We start from the raw sequence: 27,333 nt of genomic DNA on the forward strand, positions 1-27,333 counted from the left end.
CAAAGAGAACACTCAGCACATCCAATGTGGACAAGGGACACTGAATTCAGCCTGCAAATAGCTCCCAAACACCCCAAGGCCGGGGTATTTGAAACCACAGCTGTGAAGGATGATAGCTTTAACTGTTCCAAAAGGAATGTCCCCTCTCAGCACTGAAATCCAGCATACAGCATCTCTGGGCTACATCCAGAGCAGTCCAGCCAGGATATGTATTTCTGCTTGTGTGCTTACAGCTGGGATTGAATCCTTACCCATGAAAAGCATTTTTGGGTTCTCTCTGGCTGTTTTGAAAGGACCATCTCACAGTGCCTCTGCAGTCAGGGGCTGCTGGCAGAGGCAGGCACATCTTTCTGCTCTCCTGTGGCTCACAGCAAGGCAGATCAAGGGACTCAAAACCTCAGACAGAGGTTTTGTAGTTTGTGGCTGGCTGAACTGGAGTCAAAGGCAGCCTTTCACTTGTCAAATTAGATCTCTCTGTGATGCTATCAAGCATTATGGCTCCTGAAGAAAGAATGGAGCTCTGGTGACATGCACAGAACCATTACGTTGGTTTTCACGTAGAAAGGCAAAGACAAGACAGATTTCTTAATTCCCATTCTTTTAAACCATTCTGAAGAGCAGAGTAAAGCTCTACCCCTCTTTTAAAAGACAAACACAACACCTCCATGATTTCTTGCTCCAAAGTGCACCTCTCTGGTGATGTACACCTTGCTTGGGAATTGCCTTGCCGGGTGGATGTCCTGTTGTGGTTTCTTTAATCAGCAAATAACACCACCCACAAACAATACCCCTTTAAACAGTCTAAGGCTACCAAAACAAAGTCTACAAAACAAGTGCAACACCAGAATTATGACAAGCCCATATGGGTTTAACCAGTAAGGACATGCCACCACTTCCATTCTTGGCCCCAGATTTCCCCACTCACCTCCCCAGGTGCAGCAGGATTAGGAAATACCACACAGCTGCTCTCCCCATGTCCAGTACCATGTTTTCGTTCTCCTGTGCTCACCCTCAGCCTGCTTCCCTTCCTCACCCATGCAGGAGTAAAAGTAAATAACTCTTACAATCAATTCACTACAAAGACAGAGGGTGCCCTCTCCTCCTTATCTTGATCTTTGGAGATGCATCTGTCTGCCATCTCCAAAGAGCTCTCCAAAGAGCAAAATTATTTCCAAAGAGCTCAGCCCCAGGCAGATTTTAGGCATGGAAAATGCCAGGTCAGACATGGAGAGCTGCAAAGAGCACTGAAGTCCAAGGCAGAGACAGCTAACTCCCACGTAAGACAGGAGATATCAAACTTAGCTACTCCTTACATGAAATAATAAATATTGGAAGGAAGTGTGCTTGTTTGACCAAATGTTGCCATTTTGCAGTTGATTTAAGAGCACCAAATTGAATTTGAAAATGCTATTATGAGAAAGGTTAAAAAAATAAATAAATTTGAGTAGATTAGCCTGAGGGGCTATTTTAATTTTCTCTGGGCTAGCTTGCTCACTCCTCAGAGTCAATGTAGATCAAAAGAATAATTTATAAGCCTTAATGAGAATATTGATTTTTAAGGTTCATTCTGTTCATGAGCAGGGAGGGAAGAAGCCCTGCAGGCTGTGCTCAGAGCCTTGTTGGAGGCTACAAACCTTCCTGGGACACATGCTGGGATGGGGAAGGTGCTCGGTGCTCAAGGCAGCACAGATAAACTCCCAGCAAAGATAGGAATCAGTGTTTCCAAACAGCCCACCGTCTAATTTGTACTTATGCAAAAGAGCCATCCCATAACACAAATCATGGAGCAATTAACATGCAGCACTCCAGCACAACTCTCCTTGCTCCTTTTTGAACTACCCTCAATGCCATTAATGAGAGCTAATTAAATCAATCGAGTCCCTGCCATACTGGAAGATGACTGGAGCAGTATCAGATCAGCTTTCTCAGGAACTGTAAGTATCAAGATGCACATTTATCATGCTGTCCTTCCAGCATACATCTGCTCTCACTGCTGCGTGTTCCATTTATCATATGTTGTCACCATCCCTACCCCCAATACATCTAGGTGTCAATTAATTCTTCCCTGTGCAGCTCCAGGAAAAATCCCTGTCTTAATATCCATCCAAGAGCTGTCCTTAGCCAGGAGCAGCAGTGCTCAGCCATGTCCCCCAAATTATGGCTGTGGCCATAACCTCTCTGTTTCTTTATTGCAAGTTATTAAACCCCCAAACCACCTCCATGCACTTGGGTAATTTTCAGGGGAAGCAGTAGAGGTTTGGATTCCTCTCTGCCTCTCTTCCCCCAGGCTTGACAGGATATTTGCAATGCAATTCACCAAAAGAAACTTTTCCGAGAAGAGTTTCCAGGAAAACCTCTCGAGTGAATGATTGCTGTGGACCTTTAAAATGCTTTTTATAATTGATGAATATTCAAATAACAGATTTATCTCCATGTTTTCAGTACTAGGCAATGGCATTTCTGCTATACCAGCAGCCCATGTGCCTCCTGCTCTATTACCATGAGTGTGCAAGGGAAGGAAAATCTTTTTCTGAACAGGAGCATCGTCTCTCATTATATTTTAACATTTGGTGTCTATTTATATTTCTGCTGTGTCTGGCTAACTCTCCTTTTTATTTACAAATCAGCTATATTAATGTGCTTTAATTTCAACACTCGTTGTTTATTTTAGAGATGAATCAGCTGGCAAAGGGAAGAAACCCTGCCTGAACAGAAAGCAGCTCCAGCTCCAACACCATAGACACACTTGTCCTTATTCAACAGCAGACTTAAAATTAGTGGGTTTTTGACTTCACAGATGTACCCCGTGGCATTTTTAATGTTTTAATTATAAAAATAATGACTTGCAGGTCAGAGAAGGAACAGATAACTAATGCAGTGTTAATTTAATGCCAGTCCTTGGCCATGGAAGTGCATCCCCTGCCTGGTCACCATGGAGAAGAGAGGTGGGGCAAAGGCTCAGGCAGAAGGACATGGAGAGAACACATGCATGAAAGCAGAGCCACACTGAGAATCTGTGTGGAATCCCACTCCAAAACCAAAACAATTACAAAAAGAACGTCTCACAAAAGTGAGTCACAAGCCCGAAATCTCCTCAAGAAGTATAAATGCCCAGGTGAATTTGCAGGTGACTTTATCCTGGCTCTATATCCACACAAGGAGTAAAAGGCATATGAATAACTCTTATGGCTTAATTTCTCCAAACCCAGCATTTTGAGGAAAAAAAAATTCAAAGTAATGCTCCAAATAAACTGCCTTACACTGGCATGAGACAGGCTGAACAGAGGATCAGTTCTTACCCCTCTGTGCAAAGGGCTTTCAGAGCCTCATCAGAACACAGCCAGGAATAATAATTTGGGTCATTACTATTAATTATTAGAGCTGTATGCAGGCTCCCAGCAGAGATGAATGCCTGGGGATCCCTTTTCACCCATCATCCAGCTGTAGAAGGACCCAAGAGAGGAAATCAAGGCTTTCTATGGCAGAAGAGATGACAGCATATAATTAGGCATCACCATACAGGAAAGCAAGCAGTTTTCAGTCTCTGTGACCTCTCTGGGCTCAAAGAATGACAGGGTTTTTAAATTCCCTTCCTCCATACCTAATTCCATCCACCACTGAGCACACAAAGGTGCTGCAGAAGAGACAAACAGAGCATTTCCCTGCTTTAGCATTGCTGCTCACAGAGCAGCAGCCAAGCCTGCCCTACGAAAACATTCAAGAGAGCTGATCATGAAGCAGAAAATCTTAAAAAAAAAAGGTGGAAACACCAATACATTTGCAGTATTTGCTTATTCTGATTTTTGCATGTTGGCACTCTCCTTCTTGCACCTGAAAAAATTTAACTTTTTGCCAATCTCAGGTTTTCTATTGTGAGAGTCATGGAGACCAAAGCCTCATTTCTTGTGGTGATGATCACCAAGACCTGATATGCAAAAACCAAGTTCCCTGTGGTGCAACATCTCACAGACAAACTTCAGTCCTGATCCCACCACATCAGTTTGCTCATCTAACACATCCCTACCTCTCTGTGCTCTGCTGCAGCAATTTTAAGGCCATGGCAGACTTGCTATCAAATAAATGCATTTGACTGCACAGGTCTGTCCAACTTCAGAGAGGATCAATGAAATTCTTTCCTTAGAGGAAGGACTTTGATGAAATTCTTGGTTCAATCCTTCTAATATCATTTCGTTGAGTAAATTTATGTGACTAAAAGGATTCTGTCAGTTGAAGGCATTTCATCAGGCACATGCACATAATTCTAGTGACAAAGTGATTTTTTGTCAACAAAATACTGCCTGGCACACGTACAGTTTGTTTAGCAGTGAGTGAGTACACAGTAAAGGCAGGAATCAGATCAGGAAGATTATGCTGTTATAAAGAGACAAGAAGGAGAGGGAAATTATCTGTTTGGTGCCAGACTGTGGGAAGTAGTTCACATTAAAGGAAAACGAGTTTACAAGGCACCTTCAGCTTCCTATGGGCCTTTACCATTGGCATAAATCACATCACTGACACAAAGCCTTGGTCACATCACATGGGGGTTTCATTTCCTACTCTGCTTTTGATCCTGCAGTCAGTAGATCTCTTTAATGTGTTAATTGCAAACTCCTCTGGTCTTTATCCAACATTTTTTTCTGTTTATTGGTGTGTCTGGCATTGGAAACATGTGCATAAGGCGATGGAATTCTTTTGCCTTTTGTGCAGCATCACACCTTCATCTAGTCAGCTTTGAAAAAGCACCAGAAGTTGAACTTTAGCCCCCAGACTGAAAACCTGAGGATATTGAAAGTAAAACACTCCTGGGTCAGCAGTCACAGCATCACAGAATGGTCTCGATTAGAAGGGACCTTTCAAGGCCCTCCAGTCCAATAGGTAGGGACATTTTCCACTGGATCAGGCTGGACAGAGCCCTGCAGCCTGGTCTGCAGAGTTTCCAGGGATTGGGCATCTAGCAGAAAACTGGCTGAGGTCTATGGAGCAGACAGGGAGCAGGGAGCTGGGTGCTGCAGCAAGTAAATCAGAAGTATAGGGAAAAGAAGAAAAAACAGGGAGGGAGAACACAGGTGCTCAGTTCTAAGGAAGTGGAGATGTGAGGGGAGCAAGGAAAGGAGTTTCTTGCAGCAAAAATGGAGTCCACAAAAAAAACCACCAAAAAACCCAAAAACAAAAACAAACCAAAAAAACCCCAAAAAACCAAAAACCAAACCAAACCAAAACACAGACCAAAACCCCACAAAAGAAGCAGTGAAGTCAACAGCAGAGAACAGAGCTATTAAGCATCACCTGTACTTAAGATGCTGGCAGGTAGAGGAAGAAGGAAATCTCAGAACAGAATGATTTATTTATTTGGTGGAAGTGATGTTGATTTCCAGCCATGCAGGAGCACCAGTAGGAACCCCCAGCTGGGGAGAGACCAGGCAGTGCACATCAGTGTTTGCACACCCAGGGTGAAGCAGCTTCTCCTGAGCCTTCAGGGTGCTACCAAAACATTTTCCTTTCCAGATCCTCCTGCTGAGGCTTCTTGTGTCCCTCAGCACTCGCCATTTCCTCACAGTGCCACACAGCAGTTCTAACTCATCTCTTTTCAGCACACCCTCTCTTCAAGTTACCCAGTAAAGCTCTTCACTCCTACAGTAATTCTGAATCCTTTGAGCAGTACTTGGGAGTTTTCAAGGGGAGCTGAAGTTTTCTGATAGGAGGAGCTTAACCAAAAAGCCCTGTTTTTCACATCTGGCAAGGAGGCTTTACATATCTGGGGAGAAATTAAATTAGTTGCATCCTTCTCCCTCCACAGCAGCACTTCAGCTGAAGCAGTAATGAAGAAAAATCTCACCAACTAGCCACTGGCAACCAGAATCATTCGTCTGCCATTGATCCACAGTGTGATTTACTGGGGTGGAAAATCAGGCAGAGGTCCCTCTGTAGGTTAGGGAAATCTCATCTCGTTCTTAGAGGTTCTGCTGGCCCTATCCTGCTTCCATGCCACCCTGGTGCATCCCCAGCTGCCCTGAGAGTGTGGCTATACCTTCTGAGCCAGAACTACTCACCAGAGAGGAAAATCCTCAGGGCTTGAGAGAAGGGGAGATTGTTCAGTTCTGTGCTCAGCTGCTGAGCCCAAGAGTCTGCAGGTTTAATCTCAGCCTGCCACAAAATGGGAAGAGATTCAGAATTCATCAAGCAATTTTTACAGACTCTCACACCCAAACATTTGCTTTGGAGAAGGATTTGCTCTCGCTCTGCTTGCTGACATTTGCATCTCTACACCAATAATTGAAAGCTGCAGCCTCACCAAAAAACGCCTTGAAATTTATGACTATTGTCATCAACAGGAACTGTAAAATTAAAACCCAAGACCCTCCCTCTCATCAGTTTTTCCATCCACAAGCCCAGCTCTGCCTAAATCATGCAAAAGCCATAAAAAGGAGCCACATACACCAACCCATAAATCCCAGCTGTCCTGTCTCCCCAGCTTAATGCCAAGTGATAAAGATGCCCCAGAGTTTATGTGGCTGCCACTGCCCCCCTCCTCCCCGCTTTGTTGATTGTATACATGAATAAAACCACAATGATCTCATTTGATTCCCTTAACCAGCAAAAGCAGGAGCTGGGACCCCCAGCCAGTGTAGCTGGATTGGCTCTCAGTGATTTTTAGATTGAAGCTCACTATTAGTGGATACAATTAAGATGCTGCTTCAGTTTAAAGATGAATTGGCCATGCAGCAACAAATTGTGAATGCTTACTGCTGCCATGCTGAGACAGGTAATCAGGGAATGAAGTTGTAATTGTGGCACCTCTTGTTTTGCTCCTGCTGGAGCACAGAATGAGAGATTCAATTTAACAAACAATTTGCCACACGGCTCATCCCTGCTGGGTGGGAAAGCAAAGCTTGCTGGCTAGGTTGTGTTCTGCTCCTTTTTAAACCTGTTACAAGCAAAACTGACCCTTGCTTGAACCTTTGCACCACAGCAGAAAGGAAGAGGAGAAGCCCAAGAGTATTGCTGATGGTGTATTTGAGAATATATCTTGGGCTTCATCCAGAGGTGATAAAAAAATAAACCCACATACTGGAAAGTATCTTCATCCTTTTGATACTTTTTGGGTCTTCAAGTTGAAGCTCCTGGATGATCTTGATCCCAATCATCCTGGCTTTGCAAGGCAAGGAATGCAGAGATGCTCTGCTAGACTCAAGGGGTTGGTATTTAAAGGACTCAAGAAAGAATTAGAACCAGAGATCTCCTGGATCAGACTCATAGAGCAGAGCTTCCTTAGCTTTGTTTACCTCTCTTTAGGATCCATCCTTGCACACAACCACTGTCTCAGAGTTTCTAGCTCAATCTTTGCTTCTCCAACAAGGTCAGTTCCATGGAGGAGATACAGCCAGGGCTTACAAACCCTCCCTGTTTCACTGTTGTTAGTGGTTCATGACCACACAGCTAACTCATTTAAACCCCCAAATCTCAGGGATTTTATTGTGTTTCTTTAAGGTTAAACATATATTTATGTGTTTTGAAATCTCAGAGCCAACCAGGACCAGCTGCTCTTGCCACTTTAGGATGTGGACATTGGCATCACCTCTTTTGTCAAAGGAAGGGCAAAGAAAGTTGTTCTCTAATAGTCTGACATAGAAAATGAGGGTATCAGCTGTACAGACAGGCCCCTCTGTTTGTAAGTTGCACAGTTTTTTCTCCTCACAACCATACAGGGATCACAGAAATCAGAGAGCACAGAGGAATGCTCAGTGGTTGGCAACTGCAGAGGTTCTGATAGAAACCTTATAGAAAAAAAAATAAATTAAAAAGAGCATCTTCTGTTTTCCTTCTGTCTTTTCTCTAAGTACTCCTACTCATGGTGTACAGAGAAGACATTTTCTTGCCTACAAGCATTATATGGGACCCAACATCAGCTGGATCCTGCTCTTCACCCCTTATCATCCTTGGAAAAGCCCCAAGGCATTCAACAGCACAATTTGATGGTACTTCAGGCAGGTGCAAATCAAAGGAGTGAAAAACTCAGCTAATTAAAATTTAGTGTTTGTATAGAGGCAAAAGCTGTGTGCTCTGACAAAACAGGAAGCAGAGAAGCACAAATGTTTTGCAATTTGTATGTGAGCAGTGCTGGGTACTTGGGGAAGGACGAGGGTGATTTTCTTTTAAGGGAATGATCTGGACTTTGAGAATGCTCCTGTCCAACATCTCCCAGGCAGCAGCCAGCCTGGCCTTATTACAGAACTTTCCCTTGCCCAAATATCTTGCAAGAGACCAAGCACTGGCCCAGATGTGGTATCCATAAGAGACCAGGAACTCTGAGGCAAGATGATGCCTCCTTATCAACGCTTATTAAATTGACACCATTGCAGGTAGCTACGAGGTTTCATTTCTTGCCCTTTTGTTACAAAAAAACCTTATTTTTTTAAACTTACTCTTAAGTAGCTAGCTCACCTCTCCAGGTGATAATTAACACATTTGACTTTTTAATAAAAACTATCCACAGGTTTCTGTTTAAAGGAGCAGAGAATGAACAGCAAGCCAGCGTTAGGATCCAACCCAGCACATATATTGAATATAAAGCTTTTGGGCTATTCAAATGAGTGTTTCAGGTGTGCTGATTTTGGTGTGAAGGCTGTACTTTGAAGCAGCCCCAAAGCTCAAGCCCTGAGCACAAAGGGGGTTGCAGAAAAAGTTTCTGAAGTTATTTAGCAGCTGGTACTTGGTTTGTAATCCCTGCTTGGCCCTTGACAGCAGGACCTGCTCTCTGGGCAAAGCTTGAGAGCTGAGTTTAGGTCAGCAAAAGGGCACAGACAGGGCAACTCATAATTTCTCCTTCAGGCTGCCACAGGTACCTAATTCAGGTGCAGGTTACAAGAAAAAAGTGACCTCTGTGTCCCAAAAGGCACCCATCTCTGATCCCCGAGCTGGCAAGAGACGAGACTGCAAATCTCCTTCCTTTCTGACACAGCTGGGTCATGTTCCTCTCTGCTCTACAGCCGGGCAGGGAAATCAGGCACAGTAAGGTCAAACACTCACCTTGCAAATGCTGGCACGAATACTTAATCTCTCTCCTGTGAGCAGTCTCTCCAGCTTCAATACAGCTGTAGATAAGATATTTAATCAAGGAGAGGAAAGATCTTTAACCCACTGCCTGCCTCCAAGGGGACTTGGGGGTGGGAGGCAGAGAGCACAATCCTCCACCGGCAGCACAGCTCCGGCACCAACCTGAACGTCACCACCACAATGATTTTAGTTGCACAAAGCCCTGGTAGAGCTGAGTCTTTCTGCTTTTCACACACAGGAGGTTGCAATCATATTTCCCAGCAAAGCACTCCTATTCCCCCAAGCCCCAGACACAGCGGTTAATGTTCTGCAGTTCAAGAAGCCATCAATTCTACCACCACAAAGGGAAAAACTCTAAAAATACCCCCTCAAAACAATCACACACAGTAAAAAGCAAAAAAAACCAAAACCAAACAAACAAAAAAACAAACAAAAAAAACCCCACTAAAAAACTCCTACCTCTCCAGGCTTGCTCTCTGCAACATAGGTGAGTTTCCAGGTTCTGCAGAGATGCCATGTGTCTCCCACCCAGGGAAAAACTCACCTGAGGCCACTGCAGATTGGGCAAGTCCATGCCCACCTCCAGTTCCCCCCAGCCTGGGCCAGTTACTGAGTGATTTAGGAACCCCTCCTTTTCTTCCTCATCCTCATCAGTGAGTGGAGCAGACACTTGAGAGGTACTGCCCCAAACCAGCCATTGCTTCTGGAAGCAGCAGGTGACCTCTTTTAGGACACCTCCTGTGCTGCCCCTTCCAGACACAGAGGGCTGAGCTTCCAAAAAATTACTAAAAATGGAATTTGTGCCCTAGTTAGAGCTGAGGAAAACCAGCTCCTAAGCCAAGCTGTTCAAGTTCATCATATTGTGGGAACACAAGCCCTGCTAATTTATAATCCTCTGGTTTTATCTTCTTGGGGCAGAAGACAAAGTTATACTGAAAACAGTACATCTCGGTTTGGAAACAAATGCATACGTTACTGCACTGAATTGTCTCAGCTAAAGGAGATGGAAATGAGATCATTTAAAAGCAGAGAGCTCTCCCCTATTGTTTCAGCAGAGTCATCTCTTCTACATAGCCAGGCAAGGGGCTCATTTTTGGGGAAAACAAGCACGTCTTTTACAATTATGGCCATTCAAAGCTGCTTCCTGCACACTAAATTGTTGCACATGAAGGATTCTCAGATGATGATTTAATTAAAAACACCTCCTTTCTTCAAGTTGAGATGTGCAAAACCTCTGTGAATGGCTGATGGATGATTTGCTGTTACCTTGCCGCTCGCTCTCGTTGTAATACCTTTTTTTTTTCAGAATTTTAATTGCTACCATTTGAGGATTATTGATTACTTGCAATTGCTCCTTTTCTCAGGCATCTCCCCAGTTATCTGCAGCTAAGTGATCTCTGCAAAAGACAAAAGCAGAGTGCTTCAGAACCTAATGGTTTTCCTTGGCTAAATGAACACTGATAGGCTGATACCTGGATGCTGCAGTGGCCTGAACTTTGAAAGAGAATGAGCCTGAAAATTTCTTTTCCTTAAGAAAAAACACAAAAATCACCAAAAAACCTTTTTATACACCAGTCACATTAAATAGAAACGAGACCAATGAAGCCTTTACAGCCTTTACTCCTGAGTGCAAAGAAAAATCCCCCCTCTGCCTTCCAGAGCAGGCATTCACTTCACACTGGTGCCATTCCCACAGCTTATAGCATAGAGGGATCCACAGCCACTAGATCCAGAGGAGCTGGACCAAAGGGGATTTTATTTTTTAAGCTCCTAATTCTGTCTGCTCTAATCAGCCCATTAGACAAAGAGTTTTGCTCAATTTACCAGAGCTCAGCTCACAAACTGTTTAGAGCTCGGACTTGGTTCTGGATTCTGGAGGAGCTGGAGACACACAGGGATTCTTTCCCACCCCTTTGTCTTATTTACAATCCAAATTCCACGGAAATATTTAAAACATGCAGGAGAATCACCCAGTGCAAAGCTCATTTTCCTCCTTAGGTCTTTTTCTTTGCATTTCAGGTACATTTAAAAGCTCACACATTTCAAAATACAGGGTCAAAAATGTTGTTACACAGGGACCATCAAGGGCAGCAAGCATGAAGCTGCCCTTTGCTGAAGGTTTAAGGTAATGCTTTCAGTTTAGTCTGAGAATTATGATCTCAGACTACAGCAAATGATCCTGTTAGAGTTCATCTGATAATTCTGGTACTTTGGTATAAAGATAGCATGATTAAACAAAAAAACATGCATCATTAGTTTCAGAGCAATTATTTTTAGAAACTGATCATCAGCTAAGTGGGAGCTCATTACCAGATTTTGTCTAGAAATAAGTTTTCCATAGTGAGTGCCTGCCCACAAGACTTAAATAACAAAAAGCTATGAAACATGGTGGTAAGACATTTGAGAAATTTTTTCCCTTCATTTTTTTCCCCCCAGTGTGTCCTTACACTGACCTGCAGCCCAGCGGGGAAGACAACACCACACTCAGCTCTGCAACCAGGTACCACTGTGCCATGGGAAATCCTTCTCATCCACAGACTGCACGAGCATCCCTCTGCCCTGGAAAATTGGAGACAAGAAGCTGGAGCAGCCAGAGGTTGCAGAAGTTAGAGAAGAGGTTCCAGCTGGGCAGTGGAGAGGAAAAAAAATAACAAAGGGTTCATGAGTTGAGATAAGGACTGGGAGAAAACAATTCAAGGGCAAAACAGGGGCAGCTTTAGTCACAAAGTGGATTTATTACTAACAGAATCAGAGGAGGATAATGAGAAGCAAAATATGCCCTTAAAACACCTTCTCCACCCCAGCTTTTCCCTCCTTCCCACCAACAGCTTAGGGAGACAGGGACTGGGGTTTGGTCAGTTCATCACTGAGATTTTCTTCTGCTGGTCCAGGAGAGATCTTCCCCTGTCAGACTGTAGGGTCCCTTCCCATGGGAGGCAGTTCTCCATGAACTTCCCTGGTGTGGTTCCACTCTCATGAGCAGCAGCCAAACTGCACCTGCTGGAACATGAGCCCATGGATCCATGGGCTGTGGGTGGATCTCTGCATCCCCCATGGATCCCATGGTCTGTGGGTGGATCTCTGCATCCCTGTGGATCTGCATGGGCCATGGGTGGATCTCTGCATCCTCCATGGATCCCCATGGGCTGCAGGGGCACAGCTGCCTCACCATGGTCTCACCACAGCCTGCAGAGGAATCTCAGCTCTGGCACCTGGAGCACCTCCTCCCACTTCTCCACTGACCTTGTTGTCTCCATGTTGTTTCCCTCACATGTTCTCACCTCCTCCTCTTCTCTGGCAAGAAGCAAAAACCCCCCATGACTTTGGTTTGATTTTCTTCTTAAATATGTTATCACAGAGGCATTACCAATGTCTCTATTTGGCCCAGCTTTGCCCAGCAGCATGTCCATCTGCAAAGGCATCAGGGATTGCTGCCAGATATGGTGGGAATTTCCAGCAGAGCTCACAGCAGCCACTTCTGTGGCCCCCCCTGCTTCCAAAAATCAGGCTGTGCAAAACCAACACACCCCTGCACTCTGCAACGGGCTCACAGATCCAGCAAACCTTCCTGTGGCAGAACCACTTGTAAAGGGTATTGCTGGAAATGCAAATGAAAGTGTAGCAGGCAGCAGGGAGAAATGCGAAGGGAATCTTGGGTATCTAATCTGGTTGGAAAAGACAGCTTGGGTATGCAGCTAATTGGGAACCAGGGGAAAAGCTTTCCCACCTGCAGGCAGCAAGCAGCTCAGGGAGAAAGGAGCTACAGGTTTTCTGCAAGAAAAAAGCTGACTGTTAAATTGAGTATAGTATGATGGTAAATGCATTTCATCACCAAATTATATATCTATTAAAATGTACAACAGAGAAAAAAGAGTAATTTCACAATTATAAGCCGCACCATTTTGACTAAAATTTTGGTCCGAACCCGGAAGTGTGGTGTACACTCCGGAGCGGCTTATATATGAATGAATTTCAGAAATTTGCCAACCTGGAAGTGCAAGCCTGCAGAAGCCACGAGCCGAGCCGCAGCCTGCCTGGCCCCAGCAGTGCCGGGGAAGCCCCGCATCGAGCGGAGCCTGCACAGCCCCAAGCCGAGCCAGCAAACCTCACAATCCCGTGATTCTGTTACCAATTGGCAATTTTGTGAAAGTTGCACGTGGATCCTCACTGCGAACAAAAGTGCGGCTTATAATTGTGAAATTGCTCTAAGTTTCAAGCTTTCTGGGCTTTTTTTTTCAATTTTCTAGGGAAAACTTTCTTCCTGCACATTGGGAGATACAGCACTGGTGGGAATGTTTTCACCTAAATAATGCCAGTAGGCTGAATAAATTAATTTTCTTACATTTTTTTATCAATAAAAAAAGAAATTAAATAGTGAGACTTATTTAGTAAAAATGATGGCCAGGAAAATGTTTTTTGTTTCATAACAATATGATTTTTTTCTACTACACAGAAAACAATTCTTATGGGTCTACATTCTGAAAAGAGTTGTTTATTCTGTAGAAAAAGATAAAGATTAACCATTAAATTTCTGGGGTGACCTTCATTATTAAATCTCTGCTCTACAGAGAGCAGCAGACACTCTGCTGGTAACTTCAGCTGCCTTTACTCTTGAGTGCTTCAGTCCCAAAAAGCAAGACTGACATCAAAACCAGGGAAAAAACATCATGAAAGGAACGGAGAGGTTCTTCTGGGTACAGGAGTCAACTTAAAAAGCTGGACCCTCCAGTCAGTTTGAGTCATGCATTTATCAACTGCAGTGACTTAAAGAATTAAGTGAAGACAGATCCCACTTATTTTCACCAAAAAAAGCAACATTTGGAAAGTTTTAACAGAGCAAAATATGACAGAGACACAGAGGAGCAAAGAGCAGGGTTGGAAGGAAGCAGCAGAGGATTTCTCAGTGGACTCCTTGAGGGCTCACTGTAAATATTATCCCTGTCCAGTTGGGGGAAGTTTCTTGAGGTGCTTTGGCAAATCATCTTTTTTTCTTGTTGTCATCAAAATATGATTTTTTTTTTAATGTGATTCCAACTCAAAAGTTTGGTTTGAGCCCAGCTTCTTTGGAAGGAAATAATTTTTTTTTTTTTGCTTTCAGTCAGGCCAGTGCTGGGCTGATGGCTAAGTGGACGGACAGTGAGTAAGGGTATCGTGCACACAGACATCAGAGAAGATAAAAGTCACTCCTGTGACTGCCATTAGGGACTTAGGGAAACTTGAGATGGTCCCACAAGCAGGGACAGGGAGGGCTTCACATCATCTCAGTGCCCTAATTAAGGGGCAGTTACAGAGTGGTTGTTGGTGTCTTCTCCCAAGGAACAAGTAATAGAACAAGAGGAAATGGTTTCAAGTTGCACCAGGGCATCTTTCAATTGGATGTTAGGAAAAAATTTCTTCAATGAAATGGTTGGGGTGGAGGGGTGGAGGTGGAGTCACCAGCCCCGGAGATGTTTAAAAGACATTTAGATGTTGTGCCTGGGGACATGAGTTAGTGGTGAGCCTGGCACTGCTGCTGGGTACAGGTTGGACTTGAAGATCTTAGGTTTCCAACCCAAATTGTGTAAGTAAGAAGAGTGATGCAGAGCACTCACATGGAAAGCTGGCTGTACTAGACAGGCATCTATATCTGATTTATCTGATATAAATTCAGATGATGTGGACATGAAACCTGCCCCTGGTGTAACACGGTTAGGCAAGGGCACGTGTTTGGCCACCTGAATAAACAATGTGAAGCACATTCACTGCTAACTGAAGTCACACATCAAGCCTTGGCTTGCTTCACCAATATGCCGGAAAAGAAAATCACCTTGTGGGATGGGAGAGCAGCCACTAGGTGGGATAACAGCCTAGCAGGCAATGTGCCTGAGAGATACATGCATCCAGCCTTGGGCCAGCATCACTCACAGGGGTCCCACAAATAAAGCCCTGTGCTCTGTGCCAAACCTGCCTTGGCCAGGGAGCAGGTTTAGGAGACCTCAACATGTCTTGAAATATTCACACATGTCCTCTGTTATTGCTCTGTTCACATTCAAGTGTTTTTATAGCTGTACTATTGCATAGTTCCATGACTTAACTTGCCACATTTCAAACATCCTAGCAGGGCTGTTTCAGAGCTTGAGAAGAAACTGCAAAACCATAGTAAAAGAAATGGACAAAACACTTGAAATCGAAGAATCTGGCTTAATTTGCATCAGAAGGAGTTTGACCTGTAGATTTTTCTTCTATGCTTAATGGAGTAAGGAAAAAAAAAAGTGATAGTCCCGCTTTAATATTTACAACACGTCTTTCATGCATCCTTAATGGCATTGTTTATAAAAAATGCATTAACTGTTCTGTTTTGCTGCAGGCAGGGGGGATCCTTTACAGGACAGGCAGCTTAATTTGGAACTTAACAATGACAGCATTCCACGAATTAATGTATCTGGGAGATGAACTCCAGAGCGAAGATGTAAGAGCAGGAGCTTGGCCTTTGCACATGAATATTCTTAAGGAGAAACAAGAGGTTTTATTCTCCTTACAGTTTAAAAACCAGATCAGAAAGCTCCCCAAAAGAGCAGGAGGGAAGCCAACTGCTAAGTAGGCTGTGTGGTGACAGGACAAAAGGAAATGGCTTTCAACAGTCAGTGGGCAGGGTCAGATTAAATATCAGGAAGGAATTCTTCCCTCTGTGGCTGTCCCATCCCTGGAAGTGTTCATGGCCAGGCTGGAGCACCCTGGTTTAGTGAAAGGTGTCCCTGCTTAGGGCAGGGGGAGTTGGAAGTAGAATCCATGGATTCCATTCCATTCCAACCCAAACCATTCCACGATTCCATGACATAGATAAAGTAAGACTTGATAAAAACCATCATCTTACCTAAACACACACAACACACACACACACACAACACACACACACACACACACGCGTGTGTGTGCACTCACACACACTTAGTTTTCCTTTCTCAGATTTTTATACTTGGAATTGTTGCATTCCCCTTATTTCTCTTTACACAAGAAGGCTCTGTACAAGGGGGTACAAAGAGGGACTGGGTTGTCCCAAACTTACAGCCAAATTATGAACTGCCCTCACATTTATTTTCTCCCAGGAGTGTCTATGACACTGCAAACCTTGGTTCCATTGACAGGTTGCCATAAAAAAAAAAAAATCCTTCTAGGCAATTAGAGTCCATCTAACAAAAGGCCTTACACTGAGGCTTCCGCTTGACTTTGCCAGGTAACAAAGTGATTTCTGCAAGCTAACCATTCAGTGATAAGTTGGGCATACATGTATGCAATACATAGTTGTGCATCCATGGTACTTTGATAACAGTGAAGATGCTCATTTGGCAGGAGGAGGCTGAAAATGCCTCTTACATGAGTTAAGGATCAAGAATCTATAATCCTGAGGAAAATGCAGGAGTAAAATATCAATAAATCCCAGGCAAATCCCAAACAAGCTGCACAAAACCAAAGCAAGCACATTTTTTCCAACCATAATCCTGTTCTGCAAAAGCAGTCTGAGCATAGAGGGGTGGTTTAAGATGTCAGGGGGGTGTGAATAGATCACTCTGACAACTAAATCAAGGATGAAAAATAATTTTGGGCGTCATAGCATTGACTTGCCTTCAAATGAGAGCCTCACTTGCCCCTGAATCTCTAACAGTAAAGATTATGGATCAGCATGAAAAGAATATTCTGGATGATCCAATGTCCCTTTCAGTGTGCAGAAGAATGAATTTGACTTTTTTAGCATTTTCAAAAGGATCTTGAATTACAAAACTAAATCAGAATTATTTTTGTGTATGAAACAATAAAAATGACAGATATCCCACTAAGCCTAGACTGCCAAAATCCTTGCTAGAAAACAACCAGGTATTAACAATTTTCAAATACAGAGCCACAACAAGATAAGTGTAGCAGAAAGGAATCATCAGAACATTTCAGAAACCACTGCTGGCACTGGCTGCTGTAATTTCTCACTTGTAACAATCAGGCATTATAAGGGAGCTTGTTCTTTTGGAAAGAACCAGCTCTTCTCTCTCTGTCTGTGACAAGTCAGGCTCAGCTAAAAATAGCAACCAGCAAGGAAAATAAATGCATCCCACCTTTCAAAAAGTCCTTTCCCCCACCTCTAATTTCAGCTGAAGATGCCCACAGAGCCATTCATGCTGCCAGACACCAGAAGGGGCCTCCATGTCCCCAGACTCACAGGGGCTTGGGATGGAAAGAAATGTTGAGAAATGGACACAACTCAGCCTCTCTGTGCCCCCTGCTCAGCTCCACTCCTGCTGCTCCTTCCCCCTGGCACCTCATTTTCTCACAGGATCTGTTTGTAAGGGGTGTGCAGGTTAAGAGCTGGGAGTTTAGGAGCTCTAAGGGCAGAGCCTTTGACAGGCTGAGAAGGGACGTGCAGGTCTCACAGGAACTCTGACCTGAGCCCTGATGTGCTCACACATCCAAAGTGCATCTTTTATTCTTCCTCAGCTTTCTCATCTTTTTTATCTTCCCCAGAAATGTCAGAAACACGGCCAAAGGACACAGGAGAGCCACAGGAACGAGAACCCTCTACAGTGGTAAGATTTCATGCTGTTTCTTTAATTTTTTGTCTGGCAACTGAAATATATTTCACCAGAAGGTGGGAAAGGACTTGGAACAAAATTGATCTTGGCTGAGCAAACATTTGACAACGTTCTGTGGGAAACAACCATCTGTCTTGGGAGATATCAACTCCAGGAGATATTGATGGCACTAAAAATATCTGCCTTAGTCCACAGTCCCACGGCATTCAGATTTCAAGCGTGGAAATCTTCAATCCTTCAGCAGCAAACCATTCTATTTATTTTTATTTTTGGAGTGTTGACTTACCAGGTGGGGAGTGAAAAGCTCTGGTTTGTTCAAGATGCAGCCACACAAGTTTCTGGTGCCTGGGATGAGTGGAAACTAGAGAGGAGCTGCAGAGAGATAATTAATATGGATTAAATGGAAAAAGGGCTTTGTGCTCTGCTTCACAAGTACAGGCCGTACACAGAGATGGATGTCTCTGTCTCAGAAGAGCTTCCTGGAGCAGTTTGGCAGGTTGGTTTCTTCTGAGAAACATGACAGGAGAGAGAAAAAAAAAAGGCCTCTTTGAAAGAAACTTTAAAAACATACCATGAATTCAAAACAGCTCTTCCCTCCTCACTGACAGGCTAACAGATTTATTGAAGCTGACAAAGAGTCCCCATCCCATGAATCATTAAGATTTAGACCATTTCACCTTCCATGTGTCACTAAAAAGTCAAGATTATATAAAGTTTTACAAGGGAAAAGGGAAGATGGGGTAGCTTAGCTTCCCCAATGGATGTTCTGCATAGAAGTTGGCACATCCATTTTTGTATCTCCTGCTGCCCAGGCAGGTGCTTTTCCATGGGCTTGCGAAGTAAGCAATCGTTATTTTTACCACAAACTGGAGATCTTACTCCAGGGCATATTCCATTTTGGAAAAGGCACTTTCTTGGTCATCAGGGGTCGCTGTAAGGAAAATCAGAGATGAAAGGATTACAGGTAAAAACCTTGAGTTGTTCTTCCATGCCTGCTCCAGTGCCTCTTGCTCACCCCACACCAACATCCACATGTCCTCACAAACAGCTCCAGCTGTAGCAAGAACAAAATCTTCTTTGCACAGGAACAACTTGCATTTTGCTCTTTGAATCCCTGCCCCATCATATATCCTGGGATAATTTTTAGGGTTGGCTGTTTTGGTTTTTTCTCATTTTCCAGTGGTTTTCTCCTTCTGGGGAGTTTTTTTTTAGCTGTGTCTTAGTTGGGTTAAGGGTTGTAGCCCAGGAGAGCAAATAACAAGTACCATGCACTCGTGCCAAGGACAAATGATCCTTTCTGCTGACACACCCTCCCTCCAGTGACTGCACACCACAAATCCTGGAGCCAGATTTGCTTTTTCCATCTTTAGTGTCTGCCAAAGAGGATCTCTGTTCTGTGGCCAGCATGGCAATCCCATGGGGACCACGCAGAATGCCTTGCAGAAGAATGACCGATCAGTACACTCACATGATTCAAAGAAATAATGCTAAATTCAGTCAGATGCTGCAGTGATGGAGGTAGAAAATACAATGACTGCTTCATCCAGATACACTCAGCTGGGTAAAGGAAAGGGGCTGCCCCAGTATAGGGACAGAAAAGGAGAATTCCCACTTCTGGAGTAGTTTAGGGGAAAAGCCCACAGTAAAACCCTTCAGGAAACACTAGCTTCATGGAACAGTGAATACTACACGTTGGGGAAAAGGCAGTCAGGGATTGTTTCCTGGGAAACTGGGGAACCATAAAGATGCTGGATCACAGTTAGGAAAGAAATGGAAACACCTGAAAGAGGAAGGCAAAAGGAAGGGATTTCTTCCTGCAGATACAGCACAAGAAGGAGACAAAAGGCTGATAGGATGCACACTTTTTAATGATTTTTTTTTTAAAGTAAGGTTTATTTCCATGACAGCTCTGAAATAGGGCAAAGTAGAAGGGCAATGCTGCATAATGTGAACGAGGAAAGGCAACTGTTTGGCTTTTTCATTTAAATGCATGAAAATCTTTGTGAGGTCTGTGTGTGCTGAGAGGAGGGGTATGAATTAAAAAAAAAAACTATGCTGAAGTAAACGATTACTCCAGTGAGAGAACAAACTCAAGCTGAAGGCTCATAAGCACAGCTCAAATTAGGAACTGTACTAATAGTCCCAAGCTGTGTTTCAGGTTGATGCTGAATTGAACTCTGACTCAACTAACACGTCAGCGAGACAGAATTTAACACCAGAAGATACTCTGTAGTTCTTCGGAAATGAAATATGAGACCATGGTCACAGGGACCCACATCCCCTGCAGGGATGGGATGGATGCAATTGCTGTGGAATGCAGCTGCCCATCCACAGGGATCTCCTGGCTCCACTGAGGTGGGTGCCCATGGCTGATGAGATCCCAAAATGTCTCTAAGAGCCACATCCTCCTGATCCTCTCTGCCTCCCCCATCCCATTCTTTTTTCCTGCAAGGGAAGGATGCAAACTGGCAAAGTGACTTACTGGGGAAAGAGTACAGGAAAGGAAAACCAACAGATTCAGGCCTGGCCATACCCATGCAGGGGTCAGGCACCCCAGAATGAAGGGACTTTGGTGGTGGCAGAGAAGCGCACATGCCTGACTTGCTGCTTAGTGGTGACACAGAGCCCTCAGTCTGTCCCCACCACCAGGGCTGGGTATCACCTGAGCTCTGGCTGCCTTCCTCCATCCTTTGCTGTGCTGGGGACATCTGTGTGCAAACTTGGAGGGTGACACACAGGGAGAAAACACTTGAGAGACACTGGACTGCTGCTCAAGACCAGAAGATACTTTTGGTGCTTTACCAACAAGAGACCTTGCTTTCTTTGTATCATCTTCTCTGGGTGTCCAAACACAAACAGGTTTCCTTTTAGCATCTGAGGGAAGATCATCGAAACTCACAAAGCACAGGCTGGTCTGAAAACAAAGGAAATTAAAATAATGGAGTTATAGAATGCTTAGAAGGGATCCTAAAGATTCTCTCATTCCAGCACTCTGCTATGGACAAGGACACCTTCTACTAAATCAGGCTGCTCAGAGCTCCATCCAACCTGGCCTTGACCACTTCCACAGATGGGGCATTCATAGCTTCTCTGGGCAACCTCTGCCAGTCCCTCACCACCCTCACAGCGAATTTCTTCCTAATATCTCATCCTTAGACAACTCTTTGTTCCTAAATCTCCAAAAAACAAATCCAGATGAAAGTAATTAATGTAAAGAACTGCATATGGTCACTAATAATACTTGGATTTCAGTTGTCCTGGTCAAACCAAAGTATTTTTGCCACATCATCAAATACACCCTATCTGTGATTCTTTATCCAGTAATGATTTGTTTGTACATGGCTTGGTGCACCCTGAAACATGCAGCTTACTAATCAACTCATAACCACCTGGGATGGCAATTAGCACAACAAATATGACTGATCATGGGTTGTACATGCCTGAATCACTGCAAAGAGGCAGCCTGGATGGTGTTTTAAGGAGAAAACTTGCATTTCAAGTTGAGAGCAGGGAAGCTGTCCAGGACTGACACGTGTGAAAAATCAGGCTCTGGTTGTGCAGGGAGCTGCAGGCTCAAGGTCCCCAGGCTTCATGATGGTCCAGTGGCAGCACAAGGATCTGCCTTTCAACATCACATCAAAGAGCTGGAACTCTCTTATCCCCTGGAAGAATGGCTGCCCAGTGCTGTCCCTCAAAGTTATCCTGCCAACAGACCAGGAACTGGAGGTTCCCAGTGCCTGGGAGCACTGAACCAAAGCAAAGATAAGCTAAATTTGGGTGAAAGACTTCACACTCTGTGCAGAAGGGCTGCTAAGCTGATACAAAGCTTTCTGATATCCTACCTACTGGGTTTGAGGCTCTTGGGAGTTGAGTGCCTTCCCTCCTTTACCTCCATGAAAAATTACAATGGCTGGGCACTGCTTGTGCAGCTCCACACTGTGCATTTCCTCGTGATGGGTGAATTTAACTCTGCTGGAAATGCAGAGGTGGGCTGCAAAGGATGAACTGTTCCCTGTCAGCATTTAAGCTCCTTCGTGCCTGCTCAAAGGCTTTGCCTAAGATCACTGACAATCTGCCCACTTCCATACCTAATTGTCATAAACATGTGAAAACAGGCAACAGTTCTCCCTTCATTATGCCAGTGTGCTTCTCATAGCATAATCATGATCAACAGACACATCAATCTCTTCTCACCATTTCCATTTTGCAAGTTTAGCTTCTTTTTCCACTAGTAAGGATTAAAAAAAGCAAAGAAAGAAACAGCACAAACCACCACCTTTTGAAGGGCGAGTCTGTCCATGCAGCAGTTGGTGACAAACAGCCTCTGACCTGCAGAATCAGACTCTGCAGTAGCCAACACCAGCAGAAATAAAATCACATGGTTTGAAAGAGAACTTGGTGCCCATCACAGGCAGCTCAGAGTCTGCACTTCATCAAGGGCCAATTTTCACTAGGATTAGTTAACCAGCCATTTCCTTCCTTGCTGGCTTTTAACCATTTATTGTTTATGGTGCAGCCTGGGAAGCTCTGCAATAGACACTAAAGCCTTTAGGAGAAGCAGCAGGAGTCACTCCACAGGAGTCAGTTAAAGCTCAGCATGTGCCCTTCATCTGGAAATCATAAAGCATCCCTGGAAACATGTAGCTGAGCCCAGAGCTGGAAGACAGAAACAGGAGGGCACCTTTCCTGCTCCCCACGGAGAGGGCTGCCAACTGCCAAGCATGACCTGTTCATTCCAGGTGATGTAAATGCAGACACTTTTCCTATTCTTATGCTAAGTTTGATTTAAAATTATGCTTTTTTCTGCACAGACTTTTATTCACTTCTCTCTCTCCTCCCTGTCTTTGAAGGTTGCCCGCCCTTGGGAGTCTTTCCTTCTTTCTCTATCCAAAAACATTTGCATTCTTCCTCAAAATGTTGCTGATACAGTCTCCTATCCCATCATCCCCAGCTTGCCAGTCATTGAATGCTTTTTGAGAAACAAAAATAAAGCAAATTTGAGATGTTTTAATAAAACTTATGATCCAGAGATGATATTTGCTTTGGATATTGTATAGAGAATTTAAGAAGCTGGGATCTCCCAGTTTTAGGAACTAAAGAGATGTTTTACACAGTACACTGCCTTTTTTGTAGAAATTATCAGAAAATGCTGGTCTGAAGTCTGGAGTATTTGTTACAGGACTAGTGAGTACCAGCAGCTGTGTGTGAGGTTTTGAGAAGGACAAAGGATCTCTGCAATTTGTGTCCAGTTTATTTGGTAAAGCAGCTTTGGATTTAGGAATGAGACCAGATAAGTTTGTGCCATTTTACAGGACAGCAAAGCCAGTGGCTCACTGACACCTCTAGGGCCTGGAGCACTGACTCCTGTGCCAGACAGCAGTGATGCTGGTGGAGGTGAGAAAAGACAAGAGTTCCAGGATTTTCCAGGGCTTCCCATTGCCATTGCCATTCCCAGTCTTTGGAGGCCTGGCCACCTCTCCAGGAGAACAAAGGCAAATATCCAACCGTGGTTCAATATAAATTATCAAAACTCCTCTGTCTTCTGGCAAATTGAGTAGTTTTTCAGGACAATTTAACTATTTGTGCCTCCATCTGGTCTGTTTGATGCTGTTAAATGCCAACTCAAAGTGAGTCTGTTTTGGAACAGCAGCTCTGGTAATAGATACACAGATCCTCTAATGAGATCACCACAGTTAGCAATGCAGATGAAGTTCCAGCTCCTGAGACCTGAGCCAGCACAAGGGTTGCACACCAAAGCTGGATTTCCAGGGTCTCTCAAAGCTGGAGTCCTTCTCACACAAGGAGCAGCAGTCCCAGAATGATGTCCTGTTTGCCACCTCTCAACCAGAAAAATCTCATTTTGGACATCCTGTGAATAAGCATGAATCCAAGCCCAAAGATTTGAAGAACAGTTTCCAGAAGTGACTCTTCTGCTCACCCCCTGCCCTGGCCAGGGGTGCTCCTGTGTTCCCAGGGACAGTCCCCAGCCCAAGGCTGGAATCCAGCCAGCTGCCACTCCACTCCCTTCAATCTAGCAATGGGCCCTGTGCTCTCAGCAGAGTCCAGCTCTGCTTCTCTCCCACACCAAAAAATCCCAGTATGATCAGCAATTCCCCCAGCTCACTCTGAGGAAGGTGAGCAGCACCACCCACACTTCACAAGTATTTCTGCCTGCCACTCCAAGAGCTCTGTGCATTTTTTCCACCTTGCCTTTTCTCACTGGAATTCAGAAGAATTCTGAAAAAGAAAAAAAAAACCCAAAAAAACCCAAAAACCCTCAAACCAATCTCATACACAGAACCTGACCAAAATTGGCAATGCCACTGCACTTGCCTCTTCCCCAGAGGGGAGGATGCAAAAACAAAAAAAAACATGGTAGATGTTTGTCATGGTGTTTAATGTGCTGCTGGAAGGGGTTCAGATCCTGTTGTGGTGAGAGCTCAGAAAGCTGCAGTGCAGAAGCCAAACACTTCAAGATGAGCTTTGTGTTTTGAAATTTTTCCAGATGATATCACAGAACTAATTCAGGCAAGAATAGGTCTCCCTAAGCAAGACAATGATAGAACATTATACTTTGCAATTACATTGAAATCACACTTACCTGAAAAGGCAATTCCTCAAGCAGAGTATCACAATAATTTGATTTTTTTCATCAAAGCGCAGAAAAGATGAAGAGCACTACAGCAAAATGCCTTCAGATGGAGATACAGGTTGTCCAGCCTATACAGATCTTTGGAAATTACAAGTGGCCTTCATATTTTCCAATATTTTTGAGTTAATACCTACCTCAGCTTGTTTCTAAATTGCAGTGACACACATGGTTAAATTCTCGGCTGTATTAAAAATACCCTGAGTGAATGTAAAGAAAAAAAAACCCAGCTCACAGTTTGTACATGTTGCATTATATCATCATTCGACTTTAGGATGTTGGAATTTATTTTATCAGAATTTGACACTATCTACTTGACTCAAACACACAAAAAATGTAATAAAACCACCAAAAATGTAATGCCTGTGAGCTTCAAAGTAGCACAAAGCTTTACTATTTTAACACTCTTTTTAATCTTAAAGGAACTGCTTACCCATTGATTCAGCCTGTTCATCCAGGATCATCCTGTCACTCAGAGTTTTAATGGATTTCTCTCTATGCTGTAGCTGAAAATAAACCAACAGATGTAAGACAAAATTTCATGGCCTCTGGTTAAGCTCATTGTAGCACAGCTCATTAAATATGCATCATGCTAATGAGAAAGCAGTAGCCTGCTGGCCAGAGTAGGTCTGCAAAGGTGTGGGGCAGCTCAGTGAGGGGAAAATTTCTCTCCTAAGGAAAGCAGAAACTGCTCCATACATCTGGTCTCAAGGCTTTGATTCAAGCAAGGTGTCATCCAACTCCTCCCAGGTGGGGCTGTTGTGTCCCCGGGGAGGGAATTCCCACCCTCAGAGATGGGCAGTGTTTGCCTGGTGCCTCTTACACAGTGCTCCACTAGACAAAACACAACACAAAAAACTCCTCGGCAAACACGGAGCCACGTCCAGCCTGTGACAGGAATATCCTGGAATGGTGCCTGCGACAGCAGGCTCAGATAGAGTGGGTACCCCTACAGTTCCCTACAACAATGACATGAGCTGTGGGAGGATTTTCCCAGAGGAGAGGGCCTACATCACCCTGAAATCCCATTCCTGTTGTAGCAACATTCCCCACAGCAAAGTGCAATTCCAGAATAGAAATCCTTCCATGCCAAAGCAACAAAACTCAATACGTTGTGAAACAACAAGTTGCCAAATCCCAGGATGCTACTTAGATACAATAAATTTTTTTAAAATTTGCTCATTATGTACTTTCTCTTACTGATGCCTTCAGATTTTGAATGTTCCATCTTTTATTCTGGGAGAAGGGAGACAGAGAAACTTGCCCTTTCTTTCTTTTTTTTTCTCTCCAGGTTGCATAAGATATTGCATAAGATACTTTGGAAACTGTGTAAGATGTTTGGGAAATCAGCAGGCAGATCTTCAGGTTCCTTCTTCATGTTGAATTTAGGATTACAGGGATCAGGTATAATTTCATTTTAAAAAAGAATTAAAGGGAGTAAAGATTAGCAGTCAAAATTAGCATGCAAAGTGGAAGTTGTATTTTTTTCTGTGCAAATATTAATTTTACAGAAAAGAAGTAGAAGCAGTTTTCTTAATAAAACAGCTTTTCCTTTTAACCAAAGACTATTAAAACAAAAAGCTCTTTGAAAAAAAAAAAACCCTAACTAAATATATCTGACAAAATATCCAAGTTCTTTCTTCTTTCCTTGCTTCCCCCGCTTCCTCCAACCCATTTTCTCTCCTTTAAGGGAATTGTTTTATTTTCTGTTCTTTTGTTGTCACATCTGGGAGGCTGTGTTGTTTCCTTCGATATATTTCAGGCAACCTGGCAACAGATGTATTGCAAAGCAAATTAGGATTCAGGCAGGCAATATGAAAGGCTAAAACAAGTTACTGAAAATCCACTAAAATTTGGGACAGAAGCTGGAGTTGGGAGCTGGTGCTTGGAGGCAGCTCTGTGGCAGCAGGGTCAGGTCTTTGCTGATCTCCTGCTTTACCTGGGGGCAGGTTCATCATCCCCTGTGTCACCAGGGGCTCTGCCACCCACCCAGGGTCTCTGAGCTCTGTTTGGAGCAAGAAGCAGCACACATCCTACTCAGTAGAGCAGCTCCCTAAAGGAAGAGTTGTTAAAAGAACCATTTGTGTAGCTGTTCTCTCCTTTTGACTCCAAATATAGCTCAGGAATGCACAGGGAGGACAGGATATCTGCAGGTGGGTGGAAGTGTCTGCATCAGCTTCTCAGTCAGCAATGCCCAAAGGCAGCTGACAGCTCAGCAGGCTGGAGAGGATTAACACATCCAGGGCAAAATGTAGCAAAAAAAGCTTTTTTTAAAAATTTCCCCTCCTGCCCATGCTGCCTTCCAAAGCACCAGGAGAGTGGGAACACATTAAAGAGATTGCATTCTACCAAGTGTCACATGGCACCATTAAATTGCAGATGTGCCAGCAGATAATTTAGATAAAGACCAAGAGGCACATAAGAGTTATCAGCCGTTGCTCCAAGGATGACAGGTTGTTGCCACAATTTCCTAAGAGAACTCTACATCTGTGAACTCCAAAACACCCTTTTGATTTTTTGCCCTCCCACCTGGCAACCTTCAGAAACTGGAGTTTAAGTTTCTTTTAAGTTGATGTGCTACAAAGGAACCAAAAGAAGGCCTCAAGGGGAAGATATTGGCTTCAGCTATTTGATCCAGGTTTTTACATTGCTGTTCTATGTCCAATTATGAGAAAAATAAATCCCTTTATCCTCCCATTCCCTACTTATTCAAAACTAGACCATTTTACCCAAATGGCCAAGCCACGATGCTTAACATTGACACTGTTTTCAGCCCCCTGGGAGTCAGATCCGAGAGATTTTCCTTTGAAGGACTAGTCAGAAAGGAGAGTGATTTGTGATTTGGCTGCTGCTGCTCTTATGAAGCCCTGTCTTAGTCACAAATGTTCCTCTTCCCGTAAGAAAAACGAGTGGTGAGCCCAGACAAGCATCCAGAAGCCTTCAGCTCTTCAGGGAGCAGCCTCCCATAGAGGAAAAACAGATCCACTCTCACCTTTGGTTGTCTTTGGCAGCCTAAGCAACGTCTTTGTCAAACAATAGGCTAAAAATATCTTTCAGTACCTGCAACTGCAT

The 27,333-nt window shown here is 43.9% G+C and overlaps 2 long non-coding RNA genes across 6 annotated transcripts in view; one reads left to right on the forward strand and one right to left on the reverse strand.

The window, feature by feature from the left end:
* The first annotated feature begins 1,696 nt into the window (after positions 1-1,696).
* The window catches only part of LOC116994640, a 34,732-nt gene continuing 9,095 nt past the window's right edge, over positions 1,697-27,333 (forward strand). The window contains exons 1-4 of one of the 2 annotated variants that reach the window (XR_004417539.1): positions 1,697-1,934; positions 11,491-11,554; positions 17,545-17,606; positions 22,129-22,346. This is a non-coding gene — a long non-coding RNA (uncharacterized LOC116994640). Of the gene's footprint in view, positions 1,935-11,490; positions 11,555-17,544; positions 17,607-22,128; positions 22,347-27,333 lie in introns of those variants that run through there. The other variant, XR_004417538.1, reaches the window with a different exon arrangement.
* The window catches only part of LOC116994641, a 33,819-nt gene continuing 25,211 nt past the window's right edge, over positions 18,726-27,333 (reverse strand). For all 4 annotated transcript variants that reach the window (XR_004417541.1, XR_004417543.1, XR_004417540.1 and 1 more), the window contains 2 exons: positions 24,695-24,767; positions 18,726-20,526 (listed from right to left, as the gene is read on the reverse strand). This is a non-coding gene — a long non-coding RNA (uncharacterized LOC116994641). The remainder of the gene's footprint in view (positions 20,527-24,694; positions 24,768-27,333) is intronic.

Source organism: Catharus ustulatus, chromosome 3 (assembly GCF_009819885.2).
Source record: "Catharus ustulatus isolate bCatUst1 chromosome 3, bCatUst1.pri.v2, whole genome shotgun sequence".
Classification (NCBI taxonomy): domain Eukaryota; kingdom Metazoa; phylum Chordata; class Aves; order Passeriformes; family Turdidae; genus Catharus; species Catharus ustulatus.